Below are 10,730 nucleotides of genomic sequence, written 5' to 3' on the forward strand. Positions count from 1 at the left end.
TCAAAGCAGGTCACAGGGGGTCATACTGTCCTGGGGTCTCTGGATCCTTCCTAACATGCTCTAAAAAGAACCCCTTGAAGGAGCTGATAGAACCTCAGATATTGAAGTTCCTAAGAAAAACCCCTGGCTGTATTCCCAGAATTTACCCACACACCACAGGAGAAAGCCATTGTTAAAGAAATCACCGGGTAGCATATCTGACTACAGAAAGGTATATCTACCTCCTGTTGGGGACACTCTCCATAAACCAAACTAGGTCCAGCTTAAAGGCTTATTTTAAAGAATTAGGCCACAATCTGGTGGCGTAAATGCCTCAGAAGATACACAGCGCAGAAAGCTCCTGTCCACCTGCTACTTTGTTCAGCCCTAAATCGTGGCAGAATTTGGGTGCCTAATTGCTTAGAGTGGAGCACTCAGTCAACACTGCTAGGGATAGACAGACGCACACCCATACACACTCACACACACTTACGCTCACATACACACTAGCTCACACTCTCACATTGACACACTCACGCATGCTCAACATGCTAGCTCACACATACTCAAACACACTAGCACACACACACTTGTATATACACACACTCAAGCACACACACTAGCTCACACTCACACATACTTAACACACTAACTCATACACACTCACATACACACACTCATGTACACACACTTGTGCATGCATACTCATATACATTCATGCACACATACACACATACTCAACACACTAGCTCACACATACTCATACACACTCATATACACACTAGCACACACACATACACACTCTCACACACATACACTCGTATATATACACTCATGCATACACAGTCACACACACACACTTGAGCATACATGCTCACACACACTCATACACATGTGTATGCACGCATGCGCACACACACACACACACACATGCACACAGGAAGGATGGAAAGAGAGAAAATATGGAAATGTGATAAGATCATCGTTAGATAGGGTCAAGGATGGCTCTTCAGAAAATAATGTGTTCCCATTTTAACTTACTGACTTGTAAGTATTTTAATGAGTTATAGAAATGAAACAGTCAAATGTTAAGGTTGCCTGTGATCCCCTTTATTCTGTCTTTGCCATACAATGTTTAATTACAAACAATTATCAATAGCACCTCCCTCAGTGTCTATAAACATTGTCATCTTGGAGACGAGCATGATTTCAGGAAAGAAGAAGGTATTCTCAAGTCAAGGAGATGAGTTTGAACCCCACTGACGGGCTTTCAAGTTCCTGGCTGTGGCTAATTAGCTCATGGTCTGTTTGCTTCAGTCTTCATGAGTAAATGAAGTCTATCTTGCCTCTTTTATGGGGCCCTAAGAATTAGTATGCACAGATACCTGATGTAAATTAAAGATTAAATATAACTAGGATGGAATGGTCGTGCCTAATTTCATGAGAGAAAACAGGAGGGACATTACTGATGAGAAGAATTACTACTGAGCAGGTGCAGCAAGCATCCAGTGCTTCCAGGCAATGGAGGACAGGGTGGATGTTGGGTACCAAACAGACCTAGATGATGCTACCTCTACCCTGGGCCAGATGTGGTGCTTAGAGCTGGGAGCATCCTGCAGAGGACGCCATTATAATTCCCTCCCTTATCCTAAGGTCCCACAGCAAACTAAGGTGTGATTCCATTTTACTTCACTCTGGGGACCAGTGAGTTAATGGGGCTTCCTTACAGAGCAATGGGTGAGGGATTATAGACAGGCACATGGATGGGCAGGAGCATGGGGAGCCTTAAAGCTGCCATACTGGGAAGTCTGTACCCAGCATGGATGGTGACTTCTCCAGGGCTACATGGGCGGAGCACCCTCCTCTAAATTTTTCCTACCTATAGACTCTAGCCCAGTGGTTCTCAACCTATGGGTCATGACCCCTTTGGAGGATGAACAACTTTTTCACAGGGTTCACTTAAGACCATCAGAAAACATAGATATTCACTTTACGATTCATAACAGTAGCAAAATTACAGATTATGTAGCAGCAACAAAAAACAGTGTTATGATTGGGGTCACTGCAACATTGTATTAAAGGTTTACAGCATTAGGAAGGTTAAGAAGCACTGCTCTAGCTCCTCCCCCAGACTGAGGCATTGTACAATTAGGGCAGGTTTGCTTACACCTGGTTGGAAGAAGTGGCTGGATAGTCAGGTAAGGGTCCCTTGACCCTCCCCAACCCCTCCTCCCAAGAAGGAAAGCCCAACTGGGACAATCTTTGGTGAGCAGATGGAGCTGGTCTTTGCTACTTTGTAGGTTCTTTTTAAAGGAAGGATAGAGGGCAAAGAGATAGAGATCCCTGCTTAATTTCCTTCTGTTTCTTCTTTGAGCACAACTACTAAAAAACCACAACCAACAGAACAAACAGCCAACAACCACTGGCAATACCTCTCACTCGGACTCTTGCATTTATTTATGCTCTGAAAAGTTCCCAGAACCCCAAACATCACATCATCAAAGATACTGCCTGCAGCAGGCAAAACTTTGCCTCTACTAGAGCACTAGGCAAATCATAGTCATCTGCTGCATAGAGCCCAAAGCAGTCCCATTTCCCCACAGTGGGATTAAAACGAAAACCTATTTTTATAAAATTTTTGTGTGTTTTTTTTTAAGCAACCAAAATTCCAGAATCCTTACTATAAGCAGGCCCAGCTGAAGTCCTAAAGCTCTTAGTTTGACTTGGAGGGCAGTCCTGTACAGCAAGCCTATAAGGTCATAGAAGTAAGCAAAAGTTAGGATTGTGAGGCACTTTGTCAGCTGGCTTTAAAATTCAGGCTTGGAGGTGCAGGGCTGTAATCCCAGCTGTTCTGGGCTCTGAGGCAGTCTGTCTGGGTGACTTCATGAGAGACCCAGCCTCAAGATAAAGAGCAGAGCACTGGCTGGGACTGTAGTTAGCAGTAGGGCTCTTGGCTAGCACTCGAGATCCTTGGTTTAAATACCACGGAGGAGAGAAAAGTCTACTTACCCTTTGAAGAGGAGCAGGCAGCCAGCGTGCTGGATAAAGGGGTGATGTAGTTAGGGGGAAGCTCTGGGGTTCACACCCAGGAGGCAACTAGCCCGAGAGTCCCCCCTAGAATAATACAATGCTCTTCTCTAACTGTGGCTATGGAAAGCACTCTTCCTCAGCTTTTGCAGAGCCCACCAACCTTTTAATTAGCTGTCAATATACACTCACAGTTGAGCAAAGTAAAGACAGGCAACCGGCCTGAACAGCTTGGCTGTGGTGAGGCCGTGGCCTGTGGTGTCTGCTCCCCTTGTGGTGAGGACCTGAACAAAGTTCTGTCTTTCATTCACTTGACTTTTGTTTCCCCCCTTACTTACTCTCTCAGAGTTCAGAAAACATCAGGGTGGTTTCAGGGGAGCTGCAGCCATGTCCTCTTATGTCACCGGGTGCGTGAGGGAGGAGCAGAGTTGAGGTAGGTCAGCGGTTCCCAAAACTAGCCCAAACTTAAACCATCTGTTTGAAAATAAATATAGGCCTGTCAAGAGGGCTCAGAAGCCCAAGGTGCTTCCTGCCAAGCCCGATGATCAGTGTTTGGTCCCTGGGATCCGGGTGGTGAAAGGAAAGAGTCCTTGTCGTTAGCTCATTGTCCTGTATACTGCGGCATGTGCAGTCACGCACGCAAATGCAAAAAGCCCATAAACAAAAACATAATTGAGAAATTAAAGAGTTGCAAAGACTCCATCTCCAATATCCCCATGTCATTGATGGGAATTTGTCTAAAACTTCAGTTCTCCACCTGTGGGTCAAGACCCCCTATGTGGGTTGAATTAACCTTTCACAGGGTTTGCCCAAAACCACTGGAAAACACAGATATTTACATTAAGGTTAATAACAGTGACAAAATTAGTTATGAAGTAGCAACAGAACTAATTTTATGGCTAGAGGTCACCATAGCATGAGGAGATGTATTATAGGGCCTTAGGAAGGCTGAGACCCACTGACCTAAAACTCTAGGTTTTGGGGTTCTTCTCCCCCCTAACACAGACACCAGTCCCACCCCTGCATGACTCTTGGTCTTTTGTTAGCAGCAACCAGACACTCTCTTGCCCTCCTGGGTGCACGATTTTTTTCCTAAGTATAAATAGTTTCAAAATTTGGTTTACCCACAGTTGCCCGACATGGGGTACGATACAACAAATCCCCCTTGGCCACGTCTGTCCAAGCTCTACTCTGAGATGTCACCGGGAGGTCCTTGGAGCTCCGCTGCAGACCTCCCAGGCCAGAAATGCATGCTTATTGGAGAACTGGCTTCCTGTGACTTCTTCTTGTTGTGGCTTCTTGTGGCTCTTCCTAGGAGCCAAGAAGACGGTGTATTCTTGAAGCTGCGGGTCCGAGCCCCAGCGCTGTGCACATCAGTACACTGCACCCGTTGATTTTGCACTGGTTTGTACGGTGGAATCCGTCCTGTGCATTTGCAAACAACTGGTATGAATATAAATGCCTTGGGCATTGTTTTCAACTCCCCGGGTAACTCTAATGAGCCTCAAAACAACGGATGAATGAGTGGGGTAAAATTAAAAGCCAAAGAAACCACTGGGGGTGGCTAAGGTGGGGGAGGGGGAGTTGGAGCAGGGTCTAACCTCAGCCCTTTTTTAGCCACCCTACCCTCTCTGCCCCATGGCACTCACATGACTGACTGGAAGCAAGAAGAACCAGACTCCTGTCATTGAATGGCCCTGAAGTCATTCAGAACCAGGGAGGATGTGTGTTCCTTGGATGTGACGTCTCTGTGTGATGGCGCCTTTCAGCTTCTTCCTTCGGGATCTCTGGGGCAGACTAGTTTCTTGCCTGAGCACACCACAGTCACAGGAGAACGAGTCCAGGCCACCCAGACCTTTTGGTATCTCCAGCAGAAAAACCGCCTGTTCTCCTCTAGTTCCAGCACATTCTCCCTCTCAGAAGCTGGATTTATTTTGTGCACCTATTCGGATACAGAAGCAACAGTTGGCTCTACATAGAACTCGAACTCTGAATTTTGGGTGGGCTTGATGCTTACTGCTTCAGAGCGCCCACAAAGCCCCCACTACCCCTAAAATCAGCCTGACAGCACCTAGGAGTGGGCAGGCTTGCCCATGTCCATTCACGCACAGGGACGGGTGGGCTGGGCTGCACAGCCAGGGTGGATTAGGTCGGGAGCTAAGTGCCAGTGCCCCAATCAGCAAATCCAACCCTTGGACCACTGAGCTTCTGTGTGGCGTTTAGTTAGAGAGACTCATAGGAGGCCTGCACACGGGCTTTCCCAGTCAGCAGGATCCTGCAGACCCATGATCTTTCTCCATCAAGCTTAGGTGACCTGAACACAAAGCACTGATGTCTCCTGGCTTTGTTCGATGTGGAGGTTGTGGGGGAACCTGTAGGTGCTCTCATCAACTCTGTGTTGAAGATGTGCTGCTAAAAATCCCTTCCCTGGAGGATGAAAACATCTACCCCACCCCCTCCCAGGATGGGTGATGGCTTCCCCCATACTTGTCCATGTGGACCTTCTTCCCTAGTTCTTCCCTGTCTATCCAGCCTCTAGTCCGTGGTTCTCAACCTATAGGTCTCAAAGGGGTCACACACCGGATATTTACACCACGATTCATAACGGTAGCAAAATCACAGTTATGAAATAGCAACAAAAATAGTTTTACGGTGGTGGGGGTTGGTGGAGTCCATCACGACATGAGGAACTGTATTGAAGGGTTGCATGCAGCATTGGGAAGGTTAAGAATCAGCACGCTAGTCCCTCCCCCAAACCCCTATTCTGTTATCAAGGCAGAATTAGAGAGGACTGGTTAGGAGTGTCTAGACACAGTGAGGATCCAGTGGTCCTCACCCCAGCCCTTTAGAAGGTAAGCACTCAAGCTAACTGTGATCTTTCAAGAGCAGGCCCATAGAGCTTCTGAAAGCGACAGCTGTTTGGTTCCAAGAACAGTCCTGTCCCTCTGAGCTGCATCCTCTGAGCTTCCTGCCAACACATGCTCTATTATCTGTCCAGGGCTCTCAGAGGTTCTCTAAATCCTGAACCCCTCTGGCTTGGGCCTCCAGAGCTGGGTTAAAATCTGAACTCACAAAACTAGGAAACATTGGGAGAGCAGCTGGGCAGTGATTAGAACTTGTAGCCCACAGGGGGCTTTTCTCCTATCAATTTTTTAAATGTTTTTTAAGGTTTATTTATTTATTATATACATTGTAGCTATCTTCAGACACACCAGAAGAAGGCATCAGATCTTATTACAGATAGTTGTAAGCCGCCATGTGGTTGCTGGGATTTGAACTTAGGACCTTTGAAAGAGCAGTCGGTGTTCTTAACCACTGAGCCATCTCTCCAGCCCTCCTATCAATTCTTTTAAGTTATGTGTATATGAGTGAGTGCAGACCCAGAGGAAGCCAGAGGACTCCTAGAAACTGGAATTATAGGTAGTTGTGAAACAACCAAAATGGGTACTGGGAACTTGAATCCTCTTAGCCGCTGCCAAGCTGTCTCTCCAGCCCTGATACTGGGGACTTTTTAGATAAAATAGGGGTGAAGAATCTAGAAGACACAGACCAGCAACAGAGGGGACCTGGCAGTGCAGGCCTTGGCCTGGCAGTGTGGGATCCTCTGGCTTGAGACTGGCTTGCTAACACTGGATGGCAAGGGGCAGGCTAACTAACAACAGGGTCCCTGCTCCCTGTACTGCTCTGCACCCTCCATAGGGCCCAAAGGAAGGTCTATGCTTCTGCCTCTCCTGAGCTTCCAGACTGGGCTGTCTCTGGAGATGCTGCAACAGACTGTGGCTTTTAGAATTTTCAGCCCAGGAAAAGGAGAGAAACGTTAAAATGCTAGTGAAACGGTGAGACACTATTTCAGGCTAAGAGGTGGTATTTCGGGAGGCTCCGAGGAACTCATTTGGGAGGGTTTGGGCAGAAGAAGCAGGGACAGGAAAAACCCTCAAGGGCTGGCAATCTGGGATAGCTGGAGAGGTTTGCCTGGGGCTCTCCCAGGAAGCCCCAGGAAGTAAGGAAGCGTCAAAGAACAGAGCAAGCTGCAGTCGGCTCAGGCTGCCCAGACATAGGCCAGAGGAACCAATTGGCCTCATGCCACTGTAGCAGCAGTGAGGGGAGGGTGGGAGGGGGCTCCACAGAAGCTCTGGGAAGAATTCTGCTCTGTGTCCATTACCACTGTGTGCCAGGCACGTGCAAGGAACTGACAGAGCCTGGGACAATGAGACATTCTAATTTTGACAGCAAAGAGCTACATTTTGAGTAGAACAAGAACAGCCAACTATGTGGAATGTCTGCTTGGCAGCAGCCTTGCCTAACTGGGCAGCACCGGCTTTCTAATGTAATCCCTGTGACACAAAGCACAAACTCAGTACAATGGCTGAGGACGTGGACCTTGGAGTCAGATATCAAATCCTGCCTCGGGCACTAATGGGTTGTGCAACTTAGACGGCTTCGCTTATCCTCTCTGTGTATTCATTTATAAAGTAGGAGTGACAGTCGTGTTTATCCTGGAAGAGCATTGCAGATTTTGCTCATATATGTGTAGGCTTGTGTGTATGTATGTATATGCATATGTATATGTATATGCATATGTATATGCATATGTATATGTATATGCATATGTATATGCATATGTATATGTATGTATGTATCTGGGAAGAGATATTGTTCGTATGTATGCATATATACATGTATGCATATATGCATGCATGTATGCATGTGTGAATGTATGCATGTGTGCATGTATGCATGTGTGCATGTATGTGTGTGCATGCATGCATGTATGTATGTGTGCATGTATGCATGTATGTATGTGTGCATGTATGTATGTATGCATGTATGTATGCATGTATGTATGTATATGTATGTTGCAGAGGTGATCCATGTGGCTGGAGGCTGGACTCAGAGCTCAGGTCTCTGCCTTAAGCTTTCCACTGCTCTATCTGTGGCCAGCAAACTTATCCAGGGTTCTGTCATTTGGGGCCACTTCTTATGGTGGAGGCATATGCAGAAGTCCTGATGACCACCGGCGTGCAGCATGACAAGCCCCAAGAGGGTGGTTTATCAGGACGGGGTCAAGCACCCTGGGCTGTACACAGACCACTCAGGGTCCTAGAAACATAAGTAACCAGCAGTGGGATTTAGCATTCTCACATCTACAGATCACTTAAGGAAACTTGGGTCTCCGGAGCCCACCAGTCTATGCCAGTTTTCTAGGAGCATCCTTCAGCCCTACTGGGTAAGAGGCTTCTCTGTCGCTTCCAGGTCTCGAACTGTGGATAAGATGTTAAAAGTACTGAGTGAGCTGGGAGCTTCTGGTCTGGGTCGGAGCCAGACGAACGATTGTTTTTGGCTTCCCTACAGTCACCTAAGGAACTGTTACTGTGTGCCGGGGACCCACTCTCCCTGCCTAGCCCAGGGATCACTGGTTCACAGACTTAGAGCTAAGTGTCCCTTGCAGCAGGGTGGCCACCAGTTCATTTCTGTGGGAGGGTGGCATGCTTCTCTCTTGTTTCCATCTCTTCTGAGTAGGCCAAAGAGAGGACTCTGTGGACGTCTGGCCTTGGTCCCTGGACCACGGCGGCCTCCTTTTACCTGAGAAAGCTCGCTTCCCTGGCCTACCACAAGGAGTTAATTTCCTGCTTGTCCAATGCCCACCTCAGTAGGTTGCTTTTGGCTAGGCATGAATGTCTTTGGCTCCTGGGGAACTTCCAGAAATAAGCATGTGCAAGACAGAGACGGGCAACTTAGAACATCTGGGAGCGAGGAAAGGGCATTTTGAAGCCTCCCAGTGAGAACCCACTAAGGCTAACAGCCAAGACTCCACTGCTCAACTACCCCAGCCTCGGGCCCTGCTGAAGTCCGGAACTGAGAGATAAGGGATGCCTACAGAGCCTGGCTTGTGTGTCTTTGTCCCGGTAGGGAGCACAGCACAGCTACACTTTTCTACTGTTCTGTTTGGCATCTAGCCACTCCTGGATTGCACTAAAGGGCGTCTAATCTCTATGTGAACTGTGTACTAAGTTGAGTATGACAGCTACGGCTTGTTCAGTTCTGCGTCTCCTATAACACCTGGAAGGACACCAGGCCACCATGGGGAGCCCAGTGTACATTTGCCTAGGGATTTGGGCAAGCCCACAAATGAGGACTGCAAGCAAAGAACGGGGGACCATGATAAAGCACTTCACTGGCAGCAATATCACAAGGCTGACGAGGTAATAGTTCTCCAAAGGCTAATACATTGAGTCATAAAGGAGACTTGCAAAATGCGTATTTACTGATGTCCTTCTTTCTGTGTAAAATGGTTGCCATGGAGACCTAAGGGAGAGTGGGCCACTGATGTCTAGGGTAGGATCAGGCCAGGTTGGTGCACTGAGGCAAGCAGACTGCCACAGTGCTGCGGCAGCTGGATGTTTTAGGGGACACACCCGTGGGAGCCTATGACTAAAAGGTCGAGTTAGCTCTTCAGCCCAGAAAGTCGGGACTCTGAGGTTGTTAAAATCCTCAGTCAAAGCGGATAATTATTCGAGCCATGCAACGTTCGTGTCTGCAGTTCAAATCCTCGTTATCTTAAAACCCTGCATATGCGAGCCGCCCTGATCTCAATCCCGCTCTGGCCAACAGGACTTGGCCTCTTGGGCTTCAAAGCGCAGCTTCCAGACAAACGGGAGGAGCTCCCAGGCCTCCGGCCAGCACTGTGTCTCTCATAGAAACAACCTAATTAACAAGCCGGCGGGCACTGCCACAGCTTGCGGAAGGTGTCTCTGATACTGCTAATTAATTGTGCATTAATTGCACAAGCCTTTTCCTATGCCATGAAGATTTGTGCTAGCTGCATCCGTGCTTTCTCCGTCCCCCCCCCCCTACATTTTCTGAATTCAGGTTCTAAAGATAAAAACCATAGAGAAGGTTAAATATTGCAGAAAAGTGATCAGAGCCCAAGGCATCCCTTGGGTTACATGAACATATGTGCTGGGCTCTGAGGCCCAGAAAGAGTCCCCTTTGGGCTCAGAAGAACCAGGCTGGGGATGTAGAAGGATGCTTATCCTGTACTGGGCCAATTGGTTGCAATACAATTTTACTGAAAATAAAAATTTGACATCCCTTCCTCCTCTTCTGCCTCACTTCTCTCCTCCTATCTCTCCTCCTTCCTTCACTGGGGATGAATCCAGGGTCTGATGGATTCCTACTCCTGTGCCATTTACCAAGGAGCCCAGCTCAAGGGCTACATCTTTCATTTCTCCTGTAAGTGATTCTCTTCACCCTGGAAATGAGTGGTGTGCTATTCAGACTCCGCTTTTTTCTGCTCCGAGACTGTGAAATACTGGATCAGGTGTTTGTGGGCTGGGTACCTCTCTGTCCCCCAGAACCCCTCTTTTGAAAATTGCCCACTGCAGGCACCGTAGGGTATAGCCAAGCATTTGCCCTAGACATGAATATTTTGGGGCTTGTTAGTGTCCTTTTCATGTTCCTCTGCTCTGCCTTGAAGTCAGCCAGGTTAGCCGGGTGAGCAGTGGGGGTATACAGGACTATCCTCTGAGTCGGACTGCCACCATCGTCATCAGATCACATGATCATCACAGCTGGGCCTCCTGACTTCCCTCCCAGGAGATGGGGAGGATAGCGGAACCCTCACTTGAGCATCTAGCCACCCCTCCCAACCAGTTGCATACAGTTCTGTCCTATTTGCACATGGCCCTGGGGTGGGTGTCTTAGTTAGGGTTTTACTGCAGTGA

The sequence above is a fragment of the Rattus norvegicus genome, chromosome 12, assembly GCF_036323735.1.
Source record: "Rattus norvegicus strain BN/NHsdMcwi chromosome 12, GRCr8, whole genome shotgun sequence".
In the NCBI taxonomy this organism is placed as follows: Eukaryota; Metazoa; Chordata; class Mammalia; order Rodentia; family Muridae; genus Rattus; species Rattus norvegicus.